The sequence below is a fragment of the Canis lupus genome, chromosome 6 (genome assembly GCF_003254725.2).
Source record: "Canis lupus dingo isolate Sandy chromosome 6, ASM325472v2, whole genome shotgun sequence".
NCBI lineage: Eukaryota > Metazoa > Chordata > Mammalia > Carnivora > Canidae > Canis > Canis lupus.
In genome coordinates this window covers 29,977,482-29,999,846 of record NC_064248.1, presented here as the reverse complement: position 1 = coordinate 29,999,846, position 22,365 = coordinate 29,977,482, and positions in this window count along the sequence as shown.

Genomic DNA, 22,365 nt, shown 5'->3' with positions numbered 1-22,365 from the left:
AGTGAGAGCAGAGAAAAATCAGTGTAGGTTGGAGAAACCAGGAAGACCTTCCGGGAGAAGCCAGTACTGATGTGGAAGGAAAGTTCAGTACAATATTCAGTATGTCAGGGCCATCCTTAGAATCAACTAGAAGCTACTCTTACCCGATTTAGATAAACAAGAGGTAACCCTTTGCCTTTTTAAAAGTTTCTTGGCACTTTTCCGATCTCAAGTAGCGAATGTGTGTCACCTCTTGGATTGGTTCTGCTTGGAGTGCCATCTTTTAAAGGATTTTGAGTCTCTTGCCAGCTTCAGAGGAATGAGTGCTGGAATCAATTGGTGATGTCTGCCCCAGGTGTGGAAGGAGCCAGGGGGAATGTTCTACATATACGACTTCTCCCTCCCACACGCTCCCACACTTTTCTCTGGGGATTAGACTAAAACATAACTGTTTTCATAGGCTCAACTACCTGAAATCTTTAACTAACTGGACTTCATACCTTGCTTTTGACTTTTCGGACAGAGAGGCACATAAGAAAAATCAAACATATCAAATATTTGAAAAGAATCTTCAAAGCTTCCTTTCTGTTCAGCTAGTTAAATTTTAAACTGATATCTTGTTCTTCATTTAGGGTATTATTTAGAGTATTATATGCTGAAAGATGACGGTGAGGTATAAAAAAAATCCTGGATTATTAAGGATAAACTATTTGTATAAACACCAAGCTGTGTTCTGTTAAAAACATGTGTTCTTAGATGAAAGCCTGTTTGCATTAAGAAACACTCATTTAAGGATGTAGTTACTTGCTACAGTGGTATTAGGTGATTCTGAAAGTGTTTGGTTCTAATTAATGTTGGATAGCAACTCTGTGTTTTGAGGATAGAAATCAAGAAGAGAAGTGGGTCACAAGGAGGCGATTTCTTCTTGATTAGACAACAACAATAGCAAGAAGAATGGGGTGGAGGTTAGTAGCGCTCCATACTGCACAACTCTGGGAGAGGCCATTTGTAACAGTTATTTGCAACACAGCCAATGGGATTTTCTGGCATTCCATATAAGCCAAGTTCAAGTTTAAACGCCAATTTCAGTTTAGCCCAACAAATATTTATTCAGCATTTACCAAGTATATTAAAAAAAACAATAGGATATATATATATGATGGGTTGATTAAAAAGAACTGACTGAGGCACCTGGGTGGCTCAGTGGTTGAGCATCTGCTTTCAGCTCAGGTCGTAATCCCGGGGTCCTGGGATCGAATCTCGAATCAGGCTGCCTGTAGGGAGCCTACTTCTCCCTCTGCCTGTGTCTCTGCCTCTCTCTCTGTACCTCTCGTGAATTGATAAATAAAATTAAAAAAAAAACTGACTGACTTGATTTTGGAGGCTGAGCCGTGGAGAAACCCAAGGGCCATTGATATAGTTCTAATCTGAAGGCCTGTGAACCAGGAATACCCACAGTCCAAGCTCAGGGGATGATCAACCTCGGGTCTAGGAGTCAGGCCCCAGAAGCAAATTCTCTCTTCTTCTATCTTTTTTATCTCAGATGTTAATCTCATCCAGAAACACTCTCACAGACACATCCAGAAATAATGTTTAGCCAAATATCTGAGCATCCCTGGTCAAGTTGATACATAGTATTAACCATCACACCATTACGTTTAACACTGAGAATACAGAGGTAGATAAGGAAGGATCTCTCATCTGGAGGAGCTTTCAGCACAGTGGGGAGGAAGACTGATAATGATAAGACAGCTCAATGATCATTAGTACAAAGAGAAGTGCCTGGTGATATGGGGGTACAGGCAAAGGGCACTCAGCCTGGCCAAGGATAAGGGAGCAACAAGGAGTAGGGCTTTCTAGAAGAGATGATGTTTGAGTTGAATCTTAAAGTATGAGTAGGAGCTTCCACGGAAAATAGGATTTGGGAACGTTGCTCCAGGCAGGAAAAAAAAAAAAAGTGTGGCCAAAGGCATGGACATGTGAACAGTCACATGGTGTGAACACTAAACCATTTGGTATTGCTCCCAAAGGTAGGTGTAGGATTATGTGTGGTTGGCACTCGGACAAGGAGCTCAGAGAGGACACTGATGCTATACTAAGCTTTTGGGACTTTTTACTGAGGGTACCAGGGACTCAATGAAAAGCTTCAAACAGGGGTCAGATTTTCCTTTAGCAAAGTCACTCTGGTGAACAGTGTGAAGGAAGTGCAAGAATAGACATGAAACAAAAGGCCTCTTTCCTCCCTTGTGCAAAGAGAAGGGGAAGAATGGAAAAGTTCAGGAGAGAGTCCCTAGAGCTTTGATCTCAACTAGCACAGAATGCTAAAACTTGGAGCTAGAACAAAGTTTAGGTAACTTTGAGAGTCTTTATGAAAACCACAGGACCAAAATGGAGCCACTTAGGCTACGTGACCAAACCTGGGCTTAATACCTAACTTTATTGCAGGTCCAACCTCCTTGGGAAGCGTCAGGAACTTCCTGGTCAGCACCAATGAGGTTAATCTGTCACCAGGACCCTCTCTATCTGCTTCCCAATAGGAAGATGAGATAATCCATCTAATAAGATCCCCTGCCATCTCCCTAGGGAACGGTGACCTTGACTGGAAAAATCCTCTTTTTTTCCCCCTGCTAATAACTTCCTTGCCCCATGCTCTTTCCTATAAAAAACCTTCCATTTTGTACAACTCCTTGGAGCTCCTCTCTGCTTGCTAGATGGGATGCTGCCCAATTCATGAGTTGCTTAATAAAGCCAATTAGATCTTCAAATTTACTCATCTGAATTTTGTTCCTTAACATTCTGGTAAGAGATTCAGAAGAGTTGCTTTTACTCAACTTCAGGCATAGAACCAGAGTTAGATTCTGCAGAGATTTTTGAATTAAAATTTGGTGAGAGCCGACCATAGAAAAACCTATGCACATGAGCTCGATGTTCATGTTTTAGGATGTTCATAAGCACATTGCTCAAGACAGATCCAAAATGGAAACAGCCTAAATGTGCCTCATCAGGAGACTGGATTTGATTGTATGTCCATGTAATAATATAGTAGGTACTATGTTACATGCATATGGTGTTATACATGAATATAGTGATGCAAATAAACGTAAGAGCTAATGAAACTATAAGGATGAATCTAAAGAACATAATACTGAGCAAAAGAAGACACAAAGAATGCATACATATGATTCCATTTCTATAAGGTTTGAAATTAGGCAGAATGAAACTATATTGTTAAGGGACGTATCTATCTATACTTTGTAAAATACAAAGGAAGGCAAGAAATGCTTACCTCAAAATCCTGGGGGAGTGTTGGTTGGCAAACTGGCCCCGCACATAGAGGACAAGGAGAGTCGAAGGGGCAGACAGCTCCAGATGGGTAGGTGGCAGGGTTAATAAGCAAGGGAACTTAGGGACAGCCAAGACAGTAGATCTCGGCATCTGCCTATGAGAATCTTAAAAGTTTAAATAGAGGCTTTAATGAGGTTCATTTGTGTATATTACCTAGAAGGTCTCCACAACTCATTGCTCACTCAAGGCTCTGTCCTTGGACCAGCTGCTAGTGTGGGAATGGTGGCCAAAATGTACACAGCAAGTTCAGCGGGGCAGGTAGGGAACCTCTGATTGCCTGGGTCCAGCTCGTGGGTCAGCTGGAGGTCATGTCTTCTCCGCAACCGCCTCCAACAGGATCTCAGCTGTTTCCACTATGCAGAGAAATATGGACACCACCTGGGGGCAGCTCCATAAATTCCAAGGTGAACCTCTCAAAGGTTGGTCTAGAAAGTTTGAGCTTCTGAAATGATAATAGATTCAGAGCTATAAAAGGAAGACTCATTTTTTGTTTGCTCCATGTCTTGGGAGCAGGTGCAAAATCACCCCCCACTTCAGAACCACTGCTTTAGAACAGTGCTATTCAATTAAATGATACTTAAAGCCACATAAATCATTTAAAATTTTCTTGTAGCTACACTAAAAAAATTAAGAGAAACAGGTGAAATATATTTTGCTTGTCTCAATATCCAAAAATATTATGTCAATATGTAATCAATATAAAAAAACTGATGCACTTTCCACTCTATTTTCAACACTAAGTCTTTGAAATCCCACATTTTATACTTATGGCACAACTCAACTTAGACTAACCACTTTTCAGGGCACCTAGCTGGCTCAGTCGGTAGAGAATGCAACTCTTGATCTCAGATCATGAGTTCAAGCCCCACACTGGGGACAAGGATTACTTTAAAAAATATATAGATTAGCTACCTTTCAAGTTCTTAACAGCTCATGTGGCCCATGGATGCCATATTGGACAGTATATTTCTAGAACATAAGCTCCAAGACAGTAGGAATTCTTGTCTGTTTTTTTACATTGCTGCATCTTCAGTGCCTAATACCACGCATAGCACATTGTTACCCTTAACAAACATTTTTAGATAAATCATTTAATGAATGACAAAATCTATTTGTAGGAGAGAGGAAGGACACTCATTTTTTTCCCCTAGGTCTATTGAAATATAATTGACATAAAACATTCTCTAAGTTTGAGGTGGACAGCATAATGAATAATGAATGACTTGACATAAATATATGTGTGTGTGTGTATATATACATATATATGTATATATATACATATATATGTGTATATATATATATATATATATATATATATATATATATATATATACTATGTGAAATGATAACCACAATAAGTTGATTTAACATCCATCATGGAAGGGCATTCTTATATGGAGTGGGACACTTTAAGAGTAGTAAGGGTAGATCAAAGCAAGTCAGAATAATAAACTCCCATCTGGTGAGAATTTAAATCTTGCACAAGATGAAATTCATAAAACCACCAGTAAAGAGGCCAGTTAGCTGTTAGGTGGAGGAAGTGTGTGGGTGGAGCTCACACACACACACACACACACACACACAGGCACTGATTTCCTGCTGTCTCCTGCACTTCCCAATAGGATGCTGAGTTGTCCCCTTTTAAGCACCCAACCCTCACACCCCTCCCAGAAACATGGCTTCCATATCCAAATCATTGTCATCTTTGTTGCAACACTATTTTAACAGTTCACATGCTGTGTTAAGAACTACAGATTTCTTCTAGCCGTCTGGCCTAAAAAATATTGGCTTGCTCTACCTGCACTTGAGATTGAGTTTTTTTTTTTAATTGGTGTACACCATGATCTCCCGTGTATATGCAGGCAGTTAAGTGTGTTATTAAAACAGGATGGTGTTTTGCTCTTTACATATGACATGCTGATGCGAGCAAAAGACACAAAAGACACAGCCAGGACCTTTCTCAGCAATTTTCCCCCCATCTTCTCCCAATGTCTTGATGTACTTTTCAAATTAGACTCCAGGTCCTTTTGGGTCTTGCCTCATTTTTTTTTTTTTCTCCAGCAATAGGAGCATCACGATTCTGGGCAAGCTAGTTGCGCAAGATGACACCGAGGATATTTCCTGGACTCATCTTCCTCCCACCCCTCCCTGGGATTGATATAAACAAGCTCATACAGATGGACTAGATTTTCTTTATTTCAGTTCAAGAAAAAGATATTCCCCTGTTGACAGATATCAAGGGAGAAGTCTGACTGTAACAATTGAAGTACACTACTTTCTCATCAAGAAATCATCTATATTACAATGGATTTTTCGCTTTTCAACAAGTCTGCCATTTGGTCCCTGTTCCTGTCAGCACATCTGCTTGGTAGATGTTACACTAACCTGTTGTCTCCCTGGAGGATAAGCAGAGATGTCTTTCCAAAAGCTCCTTCTAATGCCAACCTTTTTGCTCTCCGCTAAGTGGTGACAGTTTGGGCTCACATTCTCTGGCTAACATGGTTTACAGAAGATTAACCCCCAGAAGATTACAGAAGCAGAGGGACCAGCTCGCCATCCTCATCCCTCACATTTGAATCTCCCTAGGCAGGAGAGGCAAGACTTGAACTCCCCAGTGAGGACAGATCAGTGGTTTTGAGACTTTCCAAGTCCTTTTAAGGTAAATGCATCCCCGAGGTTCATCACCACCAAATGTGTGTGCTTAGTGCAATCATTTAGAAGATTTTTTTAAAAATACAGATTCTGGTTTTAGTGAACATAATATCAGTCCTCTGGCAAGACTTCTGACAATAGGGTACGTACTTTGGGGGTAGGAAACTAATTTACATGATTTAGGTGGAGTTGACACTGTTAGCTCTGCTCCAGGAACAGACATATGACTCAGGCCTCACCTATCAGAGCCTATATTCTTAGGGCTACTGATTGGTTCAAAGATGGGCATATGACCTAAGCTAGACCAATCGGAGGTCTCCCAGGGACTTTTGCTGAAACTACCGAGAAAGAGATGCATTCATGTCTTTGGGGATCACTAGCAGAAAGATTGTCAGCATAGAGCTGTTGGTGGCTCTCGTTTTATCATCGAGGAGCTCATGAAGGAAAGCCAATGAGATGATGAGAGCCAGGAGATAGAGGAAAGAGAGAACTTAGAAGGCAGCACTTGAGTCCCTAGATCTAGGGAATCCTAAATCTAATCCTGGACTGTTTTTAGTTTTGTGAACTCATAAATCTGTCCACTTCTTTTTACCTTAGCTTATGTTTATTTCACTTGAGTTTCTATCGTTTTCAGATAAGACTATACCTGTGAACACACTCATATTCTCATGATCTCTCTAGTTGGAAACCACGGAGTCAGAGATACTGATATTTATTTATTTATTTATTTATTTATTTATTTATTTATTTATTTATTTATTTATGATAGTTACACAGAGGCAGAGACACAGGCAGAGGGAGAAGCAGGCTCCATGCACTGGGAGCCCGACGTGGGATTCGATCCGGGGTCTCCAGGATCGTGCCCTGGGCCAAAGGCAGGCGCCAAACTGCTGCGCCACCCAGGGATCCCCGAGATACTGATATTTAAACTTTAGAATGCCATAAAATTCAAACAGAGGGCTTTCATATGGGTCTTCCCCAAAAGTTCTGGTTCAGAAGGATGCAGCCCAGAAATCTGCATTTGGTGAACACTCCAGGTGCTTCTGACATAGGATCACACTTTGAGAATTACAAAATTAGAATATCCTCATGGGCCACAGCTTCAGAATGAACAAAGTGACTGATTGGATGCCTGCCATGAGCCATACCCCTGGGCTAGGTTCTATACTTATTTCATCTCCAGAACAACCTCCTGAGGTCCCAAAAAAAGAGAAATAAAATATCTCCCATTAGATTGGCAAAATGACTTTGCACAGAAGCACAACAGCAATTCTACTCTTTTAATCCAGGCAGAGAGAGAGACAGAGAGAGAGAGAGATGCAAAAAATAAAAGAACCTATGAAGTTTTCATTGATTTTCCAGAAGTTACCAAGTCCAAGGATATATATAATTAGGGAAAGTTAATCAATCTCTTAAATAAAACCTTCTGGTCTTGTACACAAGAAGATAGAGCATCTTACAATAGGCAGAATCATTAGCCTGTTACAGAGTCTGAGTAGTAAATACTAGAGCTGAAGCTTTGAGAAACTGTCATTACATCAGCCATGATTTGAATCATCCTGTTTTGTAGAAACCTGACCCTGGGCTTTTCTGAAGCCAGTCTGGGGTCAATGATGTTTGTGCTTTCTGTCTCTGGTTTTGAGTTTAAACTTGCAAAAAAAGATTGACCGAGACTGAGTTCTTCAGGAGATGCTGAGATGAGGCTTCATGTGTAATTAATTTATTAAGGAAGCTCTTGCAGGAGAAACCCGTAGGGGAAGGATAAGAAGCCAAGCAAGTGTGATTTAGTCAATGCTCCACAGCCGGTAACTTCAGCCGGGGACTCTGGAGGGTAAGGTATGCCTCTGACTTTGTTCCAACTCGAGCAAGAGAGCTGGAATTTCATACTCTTGCACCCATATGTCATTGACCAAAGTCTCCTTGGAGGGACATAAAACCCCTGAGCACTTCTGGCTCAGAGCATCCAAGCAAATGTGCTCCACTGGCCCAAGACAGTTCCTCCCTTCAAAGACTTGCTTGTGAATGCTCATAGAAGTGAAAGTGCATCAAATCAGGCAAGGCACACAAGAGATGGCCAAAGGAATCCAAGGGAACCTGGATGCAGGGCCAACACTGATTTGTTGCCGACTAGACAAATCTAATAATTTGCATGTATTTGATGAATTCACCAATGGACAGCTAGTGGGTGACAGACGTTGGTTTTTTTTTTTTTTTTTTTTAGCACAGTTCCAATCTAATTTCAGAATGCAAGATTAGGCAGTATCCTTCAGGTTGCCATCTCTCAAACGTGCTCAGCTTATAACATTTTTTGTGCCCCAAATGTCCATAAACTAGGCATAGACTTTTTTTTTTTAGTATTGTTCTATTCAATAAAAGTGAGTAGTCTTCTAGTTGAAGAATACAAATATTTTCCCTGGGACTCAATAAAGCCATGTTTGATTAAAGAAAACTTGCGGATTTATTAAAATTATAAAAATAGGGCATGCCAGCAGAAATCAAATAAGGCACAAAAAAATAAAGTGAAAAAAATCTCTCTTTTCAATAACACTGACTAGAGGTGACCACATTCTAGTGGTTTATCCTGTTTAGTTCCTCTTCCTATTATTTAGCTAGTATTCTATGAACATCTAGGTTGCTTCCAATTTTTCACTAATACAATGTTGCAACACATTTTTTGTTTTGTTTTGGTCTACAGTCTTGTGTAGGTTATGAGCATTTTGTGCACAGGCATGTAGACCCCTTGAAGGAGAATTGCTGATACCAAGTTTCATGCATTGAAAATTTTGAAAGATGGAGTCAAATGTTCACCCCACACTCCAGCCCCACAAATGGTTATACTAATATATACTCTCATCAACAGTGATTAAAGCCCATTTCCTCGGTTATTTTCATCTTAAAAAAAAAAGGTTGTATCCCTCTCTCTCTTCATATATAGAAGAATATATGTATGTATATTATATCATATGCAAATACATGTTATATATACCTGTTATATGTTTATACATATTATATACACATATATACATATTATATGTATGTATAAATATATAATTATAAATAATATCATATATGTGTAAATTTATTATTTATATGTAATATAAATATATTTATATATATAAATAAAATGATATTTCTTGGCTTGGCACCTGTATATAAAATGGTACTCAATCACCAAGACTTATCCCTGTAGATACAATCTGTATTAGAATATGACCTTGCTCAAGCTAAGGCTTGGGTCATTTTTACCCCAGCCACTTTAAAGAGAATAATTCACGGCTTGAAGTACATTCACGGTGTTGTGCAACCATCACCCCTATCTGGTTCCAGAACATTCCCATCACCTAAAAAAGATAATCATTTTTTTTTTTAAGATAATCATTTTTAATGATCTTTGTATCAGGTGAGCACTGTTACGGAATGTTTGGAAGAAGAACAACACACATTTCAAGTAGAAAAGGTACTCATCACTGAGATTAGAGTTCTGATCATCTTTTTTGTGTTGTAGAGTTTCTAGAACATCAAAGGTTCATTTCAGGGCTCGGAGACTTGCCAAATGTGGTACTCTTAAAAAAAAAAAAAGGCAAAACTCTATTGTCCTGAATAATTCAAGACACTGAGCTGGGATCTTGGTTTAAAAAAAACAATGTGGCTCGCTCTTCTATTCTCATTGTGCCGGTCTTCCACTTCTTTCTACCATGTAGCTCATTCCTCAGCCACACTAAGTACCAGAGTTCCCAGGTTCTGTGCCTTTATTCAGTGTTCTCCCTGCCTCAAATACCCTTTCCCTGGGACTTCCTGCTCATTCTTCAAAGTCCGTCTTTAGGGTCATCTCCTCTGTGAGGTCTTCCCCAATATTGATTTCTTTCTTCCATTTATACCCATGGTGCATTGTTTAAACCTTCTCTTTCAGATGATCTGCTATTTGAATGACTTAACTGTATGCCTATCTCTCTCCATCTGAAGGTGATGGCCCCATGGCAGGGACATTGCTCTATTCATTTTTCAGCTGTCACATAGTTTCTAGCTCAATACGTGTCTGCTGAAGTGAATTGGACCACGGAACACGTTACTATGAGTTTTTATAGTATTTAATTAAAAGAAGGTAATCTCAGGGAAAAAATTATTTGTATTCAAAAAAAAAAAAAAAACCAAGAATACCTGTTTTAGGTTTTCTATGGATAAAGAAACCAAAATCTGTTCAAATTAGCTTAGGCGTAAGTGGGTTTTTATTTTTTTAATTTTTAATTTTTTTGTAAGTGGGATTTTAATGAAAGATTAACAACTTACAAAAATCCCAAGAAAAGCTAGAAATCTGGTTCTCTCAAAGGAAAGGAGCTGGGTGGTACCAAAGATCTACAGCTGTCAGTGTTTACAGACCATCCCTCTGGTGATGTTTTTCTTTCAACTAATCTTTATTGAGCACTTCGTATGTGCCAGAATGGTGGTGAGCACTGGGCATACAGTATGAAGAGTATTGCCACAATTCCTACCCTCATGCAATTTGCAGTCTGGTTCCTAAGCATTAATGTAATGGGGATACTTCTCCCCCCATACTCATCTGTGTTTCTTAGCTCAAGTTCTTTTTTTTTTTTTAAGTTTTTATTTATTTATTCATGAGAGAGACAGAGAGAGAGAGAGAGGCAGAGACACGGGCACAGGGAGAAGCAGGCTCCATGCAGGGAGCCTGATGTGGGACTCGATCCCAGGTCTCCAGGATTCGATCCCAGTTCTCCAGAATCAGGCCCTGGGCTGAAGGTGGCCCTAAACCGCTGAGCCACCCAGGCTGCCCTCTTAGCTCAAGTTCTTAAGGAGAAATCTAACTGCTTTGGGGAATATTATAATCAACTGCACCCTCCTGGGTCAGCCCTCTGGATCCATCTCTGGCTGGGCGTTGAAGGACTTTTCTCTAAAGAGCATGCAGGCCTGTCAGGCACCCAAATGTGCCTCTTGCAAAAAAGAAATCATCCTATTTTATGTGATTTGCAAATATGTTATTTATGATTCATTTTATATCCTTTAAGGCGCCAGATTCCAAAGATAACTCTAATAAAGAAAAAGCCATTTCATATTATGATGGTAACACCCTATGCTGCTGTGGGAAGCCAGGACAATTACTGCTTTAATTTGAAAGAAAGTTCTGCCCAAGCAATTAGCTCTGTCAGCGAATATTGCAGACGGTTTTTGGAGCTGGGACCTTTGAGAGCATCGAATTCTGCTGACCTGTTTTCCAGATGAAAAAACCGAGGCCCAAAGAAGGGAAGCGATTTAGTCAAAGTCAAAGATCCATCATGGAAGCACTGGGGATGGAACTCAGGGAGTGGCTGTGGCGGCTCTTGTTTTCTGTTTCATCTGCCCTTCATCCGTTCCTCTTTCTTTTTTCTTTTTTCTGTTTTTATAAACCTTTTAATCAAGTACTGTCCTTGAATAGGTAAAGTATACAGAAGATTAAAAAAAAAAAAAACAGCATGCAAAAGCCTACAGGGAAGACTAATGCCCCCTCCTCCACTTCCTGTCCTTGAGGGCCACAACTGCTTCCAGGACAACTTCTCAGAAAAAGTCTGTACATTCTAAGCATAAGTGTGCTTTTTATTTCTGCTTTGATTTTTAAAAAAGTTATATTTTGACTGAAGATCATTTGATATATGTATATAGGTATATATATATGTACATACACATACAGAGGATTTTATATATTATATGTGCATTATAGCTTTTAGAAGTATAAATTTATTTCTAAGTTTAATATTTGTGTTTATATAAATATATTCATATATTAAATAAATTTATATTTGGTATATATTTTTATAAATAAATGATAGTATATTATCTATATTTTTAAAAGATTTTATTTATTTATTCATGAGAGACACAGAGAGAGAGAGGCAGAGACATAGACAGAGGGAGAAGCAGGCTCCATGCAGGGACCCTGATGTGGGACTCGATCCTGAGACGCTGGGAGCCAAAGGCAGGCGCTCAACCACTGAGCCATCCAAGCATCCCTATATTACTTATTTTTATAAAAACATTTATAAATATAATAGTATAAATTATGATTTGCTATAATTTATAATATGTTTAGAATATAAATACATTTATTTGTATATTAAATATATAAGTAAGGTAGTAACACCTAAACTGAGTTTCAAATTTTTTTGAAAATTTGAATTGCTCATTCTATTTTTTTGAGAGAGAAAGAGAGAACTTGATCTTGGAGTGGGGCAGAGGGAGAGAATCTTAAGTAGGCTCCCGCTCAGCCTGGAGGCCGTGTGGCTTCATTTAATGACCCTGAGATCACGACCCATGAGATCACGACTTGTGCCAAAATCAAGAGCAGGACACTTAACTGAATGAGCCACTCAGGCGCCCCTTAACTGCTCATTCTTTTTAACTGCTATATAGTATTCTGATACGTAAGTATGGAGAATTATTTAGCCGATCTCTCAATGATGGAGAGATCTCTCCTGGTGGTCATCAGTCGTCTCACAAATGGAGGTTGTTCTCCACGCTTTGCTCTTACAAACAATGTCATAAAGAACACTCTTCTATATCTTTGTGTTTGTGTGCAATGACTCCTTTCTCTCTCCTGCCCTCACCTCCTGTCCTCTTCTTGCCTCCTCTCCCCGCCCCTGCCCTCTCCTGATCTCTCCTCCTCCTCTCCATCTGGCCAGCTCATGGCATCAGGGAGGAGAGACACAGAATGTAACACTTGGCGGTGATGTGATGAAGGCCTGAAGAGAGAAACTGGAGACAGAGTATCTCGGTCAGAATTATAACAGGAACCAACTTGAGTTAATTTAGGCAAAAACAGGAGGAAGGTAGGAGGATTTTATTGGAAGATTCAGGAGTATCACACAGATCCCCCAAATCTCAGGATCCAGAAAACCATCAACAAGGTAGTTACATCTCCTTTTGTCTTGTTTCTGCTGCTCTCTGGAATCAGGCCCGTTTCCCCTTCTGTTTGCCCACCCTGTTTGCTCCGGTCTGTGCATGGAGGCCATGGGGATTCCGCACAGGACTCAGTACAGAGGTTTTCAGCCCAGACTGATTGTTTTTTTCTCGGTCCCAGATGGGTGATGAAGACCAGACTAGCTGGCAAAATGATCTATATAAGATGCAAATCTGAACACATGCAGCTCTCTTTCCTTTACATTGTTAGACGAGGTACCATCACTGTAGGAGATAGTCCTGAGCGCCTTTGTGAGCGAGCCATTGAAACACTTGAAAGCTGACCCCCTACTTGACCTTCATTTCCAGTCTTTTCTGCTCAAAAGCTCCAAGTTCTGGCCATGCCAGACATCAAATCATTTTCTGTTTATACCAAGAATGCATGACTTGGCCAGGACAGCGCAGATTGGGTTTTAACCCCAGCTCACCCATTGGCTGGGCACCTCCACCTGATGTGGAGCGCACATCACCATGGCTGTACCAGCAGAAGCAAGAAGTCAGAGTCAGAAGAGATTAGGAGAAATACAAATCCCTTGATCATGGCATGGGCGGCGATGAAAGTTCATGCTGGATTTCCCTTTACATGGGGATGGTGTTTGCATGATTTTACTCAATTTGCAAAGGACATGACGGGCTTGGCAACTATAGGATTTGGAAGAAGACATCCAATGGATAGCACCTGGGCTTCACAGGCACCTGCCCTGTTCTTTTAGACCTCCCTGTTTTGTCTCTAATCAGGAGAGGTGGCTTAAGCAGGTTATGTCATCTGAAGGTGCCATTGACCATGGCAGCTATGTTGGGAATGGAGTGGATGTGTCTTGTCAGAGGCAGGTCATCCCCAAGTCCTGTTGAGTCCCCTCCCATTTGCCATGATCCCGAATTCTACCTTTCTACTTTTCACCTGGAATAAAGCCAATGACTGCCCTCTACCTCCAGCATTGGTTCCCCTGGTCTGTTCTGCACAGAGCAGGCATAGTTATCCTGCAAAAATGCAAATCTTGGTCAAGTGACTCCTGCTTCAATGACTTCCGGGTGCTCTCAGGTTTAAATTTAGTCCCTCTCTACTGCCACCCCCCCTCCAAAAAAAAAAAAAAACCTGTTTAATCTGAACCTTGCTACCCCTCAGCCTCAACCCCCACCTCCAGCCCCATCCTCCTGTCTTTTTGCCTAGCTCACTGATGACTGTGATCCTTAATCTGGAACCAGGCATGGGCATTATTGCTTGTATCAGTTTTCTCTTGCTGTTGTCAAAATTACCACAAATTCACTGTTTTAAAGCAAGGAAAATGTATTCTCTTATACTTGTGGAGGCCAGAAGTCCAAATTGAGTCTTAACTGGCTAAAATCAAGGCATCAGCTGGTTGATTCCTTCTGGTGGCTCCAGGAGAGAACCTCTTTCTTGCCTTCTTCAGCCTCTTGGGCCTGTGGGACCCTTCCTCCATCTTCTGAGAGCATAATTCCAGCCTCTGCTCCTGCCACCCCATCTCCTTGTCCTCTTCCCGGGCCAAATCTCCCTCAAGCTCCCTCTTATAGGAACACTCATGGTTACAGTGAAGGCCCCCTTGAATAACCCAGGGTAAGTTATCTCAAGATCCTTAACTTAATCACACCTCCAAAGTCCTTTTAGCCGGGAACTAGATTTGAGGTTTCAGGGATTGGGACTTGGATATCTTTGGGGGCCATTCTTTCAGCCTACCACCCTACCTTCCTGAGTTCATCCCAGGATATATTAGATACATTAACCCCGCTACCCCCCTCCCCCTGCCCCCAGGCTAGTTCCCACAAGATGCCATATTTTTCCAACCAGAGCATCTATTATATGCATTACAATCATCTATTAAGGAAAGGGCTGGTTATATATTCACCAGTTCTTTCCTCCTCTGAGCACATAGGAACACTACATTTCCCAGGCTCCTCTGTGCTTGAGTTGAGACCATGTGACCGAGTTCAGCTAATAGAATATGGTGGGAATGATGTATGCCCTTTCTTGGCATGGCCATAAACTGCCTCACCCCATCCTTCTGCTCTTTCCTCTCTGGCTCCATATAGGCCTCCATGTGCCCTCTACATGGCTAAAAGTAAATGATTTCATGATGGTGGAGCTACATGACGGGAGGGACTTGAATTCCTAAGTTACCGTTTACTGTGTTAAGCCATGGAGATTGTGTGGTTCTATAGTATAGCAGATGACCTATCCTGACTGAAAAATATGTCTTTTTTGTTTCTTTTTTTTTTTTTTTTGTCTTTTTTGTTTCTTTGCTTTACCAAACTATAGGCTCTATCTGATTTCCTATTGTATCCCCTGCCACTAGCCCAGTGCTTGGCACAAAGCAAATATTCTGTAAAGGCTTGCTAAGTGAATGAAGGGCATGCAGGATTCAGGATGAGGGCATGGTGTGGGTAGGTGAAACTAGGGAGCCGTGTCATTGTCACTGCGCAAGATGATGAGGGCTGATCTGAAGCAGGAACAATGGGGATGACAGAAAGGAAGGATCTGATGCTTATTCAGGAGGGAGAATTGACAACCTGATGACCAATAGAATAGGGAAGTGGAGACAAAGGATGGTGCCAAGGACCTCTGAGTTTACTGATTTGGATACATGGCTGGCTATTGGTGCACTGAATTTTCAAACCTGGGGGTGTTGTTCTGAAAATGTAGGTGAAAACACAGCTTCTATAGGTCTATGTGACTGTTGCTTCTCTGGCTGCAGTACGATTCATGTGTAGAAGTTTCTCCTGGAATACTGTTGGTTCGGCAGTCTTGGTGATCTGGAGGTTTTCATTCTGCTGGGGTTGGTAGTAATGGGATTTGAACTGTGTGGTTAGTCGACGGATATTTGTGCATCTGTTTGTGTCCCCTCAAAATTCGTATCTTAATATCCTAATGCCCAGAGTGATGGTATTAGAAGGTGGCACCTGTGGGAAATGGTAGCCTTCTCATGAATGGAATCACTCTCTTAAAAGAGACCCCATAGAGAGCCATCACCCCTTCCACCATGTGAGAACACAGCAAAAGGTGGTAGCTCTGAATTAGGAAGAGAGTTGTCACCAGAATGTGACCATGTGACCATGTCTTTTTTTTAAGAGAGAAAGAAAGAGAAAGAAAGGGAGCATGAGGACATGAATGGGGGAGAGGCAGATGGAGAGGGAGAGAGAGAATCTTAAGCAGGTTTCATGCCCAGTGTGGAGCCCGACATGGGGCTTGATCTCACGACCATGAGATCATGACCCGAGCCAAAATCAAGAGTAGGATGCTTAACTGACTGAGCTATCCAGGTGCCCCACCATACTTGTGTCTTGATCTTAAAACCTGCCAGCTTCCAGAACTGTGAGAAATAAATTTCTACTACTCACAAACCTTACCCAATGTTTGGTGTTTTGTTATTGCAGCCCAAATGGACTAATGACAATTGATATGGCATCATTCACATACCCCTGTATGCATGTCCCTTTTCAACACAATTTTGCCACTCTGCCAATTAAGTCTTTTTCCCTCCAACTTGAATATGAACTGGCTTTGTGGCTTGCTTTGTGCCAACAGAATGTGGTGTGGCTGTTCTGACCTGGGGTCTCCATAAGTCTTGCATGCTTTATTTTAGTATTTAAGAACCCCTGCTGAGGCACCATGTGAAAAAGCTAGCCTGATGGCTTACAAGAAATCTCATGGAGCAAATAGGAGCTGTCCCAACTGAAGGCTGTCCCAGACCAACCAGTACCCTGGTGACCTGGCAGTTAGCAGCATGGATGAGTGAGTCCAACTAAGACCAGAAGAACCATGCAGTTGATGCCAACCTAAGTTGCCAATCCACAGAACTGTTACCTAAATAAAATAGTTATTATTTTAAGCCACTAAGTTTTGGAATGATCTGTTACATGGCAAAAACGAACTGATACAATCTGAATTTGTAGGCTTTGTAGGAGCACAGAGACACAGGTCTGGGGAACTGGATGGTTTCTGTCTAGCTTTAGTTGATTCCTGGGGATACACCTTGCAATTTTACCCAAAGTAGCTAGCTGGAAAATTCATGACCCTAAAACCTATTTTGGTTTCCCAGTACAGTTTGAGGGACTTTTTTTTTTCATCATTTCTTCTTTTTGCTTTTTATTTTTTTTTGTATATTTTTAAATTGGAGTTCCATTTGCCAACATATAGTATAACACCCAGTGCTCATCCTGTCAAGTGCCCCCCTCAGTGCCCATCACCCAGTCCCCCTGTCCCCCTGCCCACCTCCCCTTCTACTACCTCTTGTTAATTTCCCAGAGTTAGGAGTCTCTCATGTTTTGTCACCCTCTCTGATATTCCCCACTCATTTTCTCTCCTTTCCCCCTTTAATCCCTTTCACTATTTTTTATATTCCCCAAATGAATGAAACCATATAATGTTTGTCCTTCTCCGATCAACTTACTCCGATTGACTCAGCATAATACCCTCCAGTTCCATCCATGTCGAAGCAAATGGTGGGTATTTGTCGTTTCTAATGGCTGAGTAATATTCCATTTATATATAGACCACAGCTTCTCTATCCATTCATCTTTCCATGGACACCGAGGCTCCTTCCACAGTTTGGCTATTGTGGACGTTGCTGCTATGAACATTGGGGTGCAGGTGTCTCGGTTTTTCCCTACATCTGTATCTTTGGGGTAAATCCCGAGTAGTGCAATTGCTGGGTCGTAGCGTAGCTTTATTTTTAACTCTTTGAGGAACCTCAGTTGGAGGGACTTAAATTATTCAGATAATTGCTTCAAACCACCACTTTACTTGTGAACAAAAGGGAGGTTCTTAAATTGGTCAACCCAGACTCTGGGATTTCATCTATAGTAAAATGACCAAAAATTGGGGAGGATAAACTTACCAATTTTTCCCTGGTTAAGACATATTTTAAAAATACCACTCACACACATATACATACACATGATGATAAATATGACTAATATCAATAAGAGATAATACATATAAGGCTAACATAATTTCAGGAAGTCATTTTTTAATACAAATAGAGTCCGCAACCATTAAAAGAGGGTGTTTATTAAATGCCTATTTCATCAGCCAGAATTTTTCTCCACTTTCTATGGGCCAGTGGAAACTTAAATGCTGACAGCTTCAGTATGGTTCTCTGGACTGACATTTGAGAGCAATTTTTCAGGAGAATCTACCAAATTTCTTTCTGCTCTGTTGCTGAGAATGGTTGCATACATTTGACTTAGGACTGCCTGAATGTCGCTACTCTGAAAAGTCTTTGTGAGGGAAGGTGGAGCTACATATCCTCTCCAAGTTCCCATAAGCTTGACCTCTCTTTCTGCTTGAGTTGCATTCCCTCCAGAAAGGACCTTCTGCATAACTTGTTGGGCCCCATGTTCAGAGATCATTGAGAATCTCAAGGCAACTGCAGAGCAGTTGGTGAGTCTGGAGCCCTCTGGGGCCAATGGGAGAGATGCTATAAGGCTGCCCAGGAAGCTGGCCCTGCCTCTGTGTTCTATCTTGCCCTGGAGATTTCGAGATCCTAAGGATCTTGGCTTAGCCCTCTGTCTCCCCAGCACTCAGTGTAGTGCCTGACACCTAGGAGGCCCCTTCGGGGTGATAAGCGTGATCCTTTACTAAGCACTGCCAAGGTTCCATTCACTGTGCTAAGCATACTGCACAAGATATGGAGTGTCTGTAATATTCCTGGAGAAAGGAACGATCCTTATCCCCATCTTATAGATGTGAAAACTGGGGCTTAGAGAAGTGATGTGACTCATTTAAAGTCATAAACCTCAGATGAGAAAGAACCAGGATTTAAACATAGGCAAGAATCACTGGCTCTCAATCAATTTTGCTATGTCTGGGAGGTGCTACTGGCATCTAGTGGGTAGAGTCCAGGGATGCTGCTAAGCCTTCTACAATGCACAGGACGCCCCCTCCCCAACACAGAATGACCCGCTCTAAAATCTCAGTAGCACCGAAGCTGAGACATCCTGCCCTAATACCAAAACTCATGTTTCCTAAACATCAGACACTTCATATTTTCCTTTTTTGTATTTTATTAATAAATACTAAAATGTATTATTTTACTTCCATTGCCTTTAAATTGACGTACACCTTAAATATCTATGCCCACGAAGTCATGTGTCTGATGTGCCACTATTTTTTTTTTCTGTTACACATTGAAATAAATATAAAACTATTTAAAAAAACTCTTTGTTGGGGTACCACCAAAATCATCTCATGTACTTCTTGTAGTCTGGGGAAACCATACTTCAGATCCACTTCATTTCTTCGGTAAAGTATCCTTGATCTTTTCAGACAAGAGAATAAGATATTATCAAATCAGTGTGTTGCTTGAGCATGGCAAGGTGTTCGCCCCATTTTGGCTTCTGTGGGAGGAAGGCATGGAGGGGACACGACCTCTGGCTGACCCTTGAGCTGGACATGGGCAATCGGAGGCTCCTCACCTCTCCCCTGTCCTTGAAATGTGTATTCCCCCCACTGTTCTGGCACTAGGAGTCTGTTTCAAGGATGCAGCCTTGAGAGAGCAAAGTGCTGATAAGACCATCTGGACCATATGCTACTGACCCTCGTCGAAGCCTCCCTATAATATAAACTTGTAAGATTCTGGTAGACAGGTGCAGAGAACCACTTGTCTTGCAGGGCGCAGGACAAGCTGTGTAAATTCCCTTGCTTATCACCCCTGCCACCTGTCCATCTGGAGAGTTCTGCTCCCTTTCTTTGGTCTCTTCTTGTCCTCTGCATATGGGCATCCAGTTTTGATTTTCACCCCGGGGTGGGGGGGACTCCTAAGGTTTCAAACCAACAGCTTCTGTGTTATCTCTGTCTCTCTCTCTCTCTCTCTCTCACTCTTTTTTTGGTCTCAAGGCTAACAGTTGCTAAGAAACCTTTTTGAAACCCTAAAAGCCACCTGATGAGGACTTATTAACAAACAACGCCTTCAAGTGAGGGCCCGCAGCACACATAATCTAATTTGCTGAGTTGCTTATGGACACTGGCTGCAAGTCCTGGTAAGCGAAAGTTGTTTGTAAGTCTGTGCCTTCCCCTAATTGTTGGGGAGTACCTTTGCAGTCTTGTGGCAAGCTGTACTGCAGTCTGACATAATTAAGCCCAGAGCAAACGAGATTCTTCTTTAGATATTAAAAGTGCCTGTGTTGTAAATAATAATGTCATCATCTCTTTCATAGAAAGTGCTTTCATTAAGAGCTGCATTTTAATTTCAACGCATTTGCATGAATTCATTTGGCTGGTGGTGGGGGGTGGTATTTGATGATATTTCATCTTCCATGAACTTGCCAGGTGTTTCAATTAGGAAGTTTATAAACCGTCCCCCTCCCCCTAGGAGCCCTGAAAGAGAGACTTTCTCAATCGCACGTTCTAAATGGGGACACGTCCTCAGTAATCACACATCTATTAGGAGGTAGTGAATCTATTGACTGAGTTGACATACCCAGAAGGAGGGGACTTTCTTCCTTTAAAGAGAAAGATGTACCTAGGTGGTTCCTCCCTCTTGTAAATGTGTCTCAGAGGCTTGGGAAACAGGTGTGGGGAATATTCCAGAGGGCCAGCGGCAGCCTTGGCAGGCAGGAGCAGCGAGGGAATTTGGTTTGGGTGAAGCGCACAGGGATAGCAGGCTTCAGGTTTGGGGTCTGGCGAACAAGGCATGCCCCATAGATTGCTTCTTTCCCAGGCAGGATCCCTGCACTCTCCTTGTCACAAACAGGGGGCAGTCTCTGTTAATTAAAGCGGGGAACAGCAGCCAGAGTGAGTCTCCTCTGAGGACGGGACTCAAATGTCCTGGTGACAGGCAATATTTTACAGAGATTGGAGGCAGATTCTAAAATGGGCTTTTCTGTCTCGATTTTGTCTCATTTTGCTAACGTTTGTTTTTGTTTTTAAATCAAATTTAAAAGTGTCTGAAAACCCCCAGCTCTTGGGGGAAGGTGTCTCTGACCTATTCTTCTACTAGGCTATTGCTCTAAGCTCCCAGCCCTGATGCTGGCAGGAAGGTGCCTCAGTGGAGCGCAGTGCGGGGCAGTGGGGTGGGAATTAGGAAACCAGGGATGAGGAGTCTAGCAGTCTGCAGCCAGCCCTGGCTTTCACATTTCCTGGCCATTTGACCTTGGACAAAGCCCTTAACCTCTCTGAGCCTCAGCTTCCCGGACTGTGGCAAACCACCGGTTGGAGCAGCCCTTCTAGAATCTGATTTAGTGCTTAGAAATATCCCAACCCCTCAGCACGGTTTTGAGTGCTCCTCTTTTGAGTGCTCCTCACGTCCAGTGCTGCGGTAGGTGCTGGGAGACTCTGGAGGAGTCATGGCCTCTTTCTGTCCTGGAGTTTACCATCTCAATGTGGGGAGACAGAAAGCAAATATGTAATATAACATCAGGTGGATAGGGAGTCTGGAGGCCTATTTTAGGAAGGCACTACCTGCAGCGGTTAGAACACAGGCCCAGGAGTCAATTCTTGGGTCAAAAGCCAACCGCGGTATTTCCTTGCTGCGCTACTGTGGGCAACTGGTTTAATTGCTTTGGGCCTCATTGTCTCCCTCTGTTGTGTGGGCCCCGTTACATTACCTAGCAGATAGAGTTAAATGAGATCAGTCACTCAAATGGTTTAGCAAATATTCCCAGATTGTCTGCTAGATGCTAGGCACTGCTCTAAGCATCTGTGAGGAGGTGATTTTAGAAAAGACAAGCTTAGTGGGCATGTTGCAGGCACCGAATAAATGTCAGCTATCATTAGCTCTCACACACCAATGCTTGTGTTTGTAGAGACTCACACAGTGGCTGTGGGTGTGGGTCGACAGACATGCCACACTGTCCTATTTTGGGGATCCCATTATGATGGATCTGATGAATTTAGACTAAACGATCTCACACCTTGTCCAGGTGGGTTTGGGATAAAGTACAGCCTGTAATTCAATGGGTCTTCTAGGGCCGGATGCTCCTGGGTATGCTCCATCAGTGTGGGCCTGCTTTGTTTTTGCTGGAACAGGGTCATTCTTTGCTAGACTTTGGGAAGACAGCAGGTGACATTCTTCGGAGAGAAGGGACCATTAGCCAAACTCCCTCTCGTTCTGAGAAAACTTGCAACAGAGTCCAATACCTGCCCCCCCTTCACCCTGGCGTTTTTCAGTTAAGGGGACCCAGTATGTCATTTTATTCGTGGCCCAACTTTTTTGGTGCTTTGAAAATGCCCTGAGAAGCCCCCTGACCGCAGCCCAGGGGAGGGGAGGGGAGGGTGGTGGAGCCATCGTTTCCCTGCAAATCGCCCAGCCGCCTGCAAAGCGAATACTTAGTTAATGCAATTAAAAACAAAACGCAGGGGCGTGTGGAGATCTAAATTCGGTGTAGCAGTTTTGGTGCAAATGCTGTTTTGGGGGCTACTGGAGTCAAATTCAAGCAGAGGAAAGAAGAAGTGGGAGAAATGGGAGAGGGCCGACGGATAGCTGGATG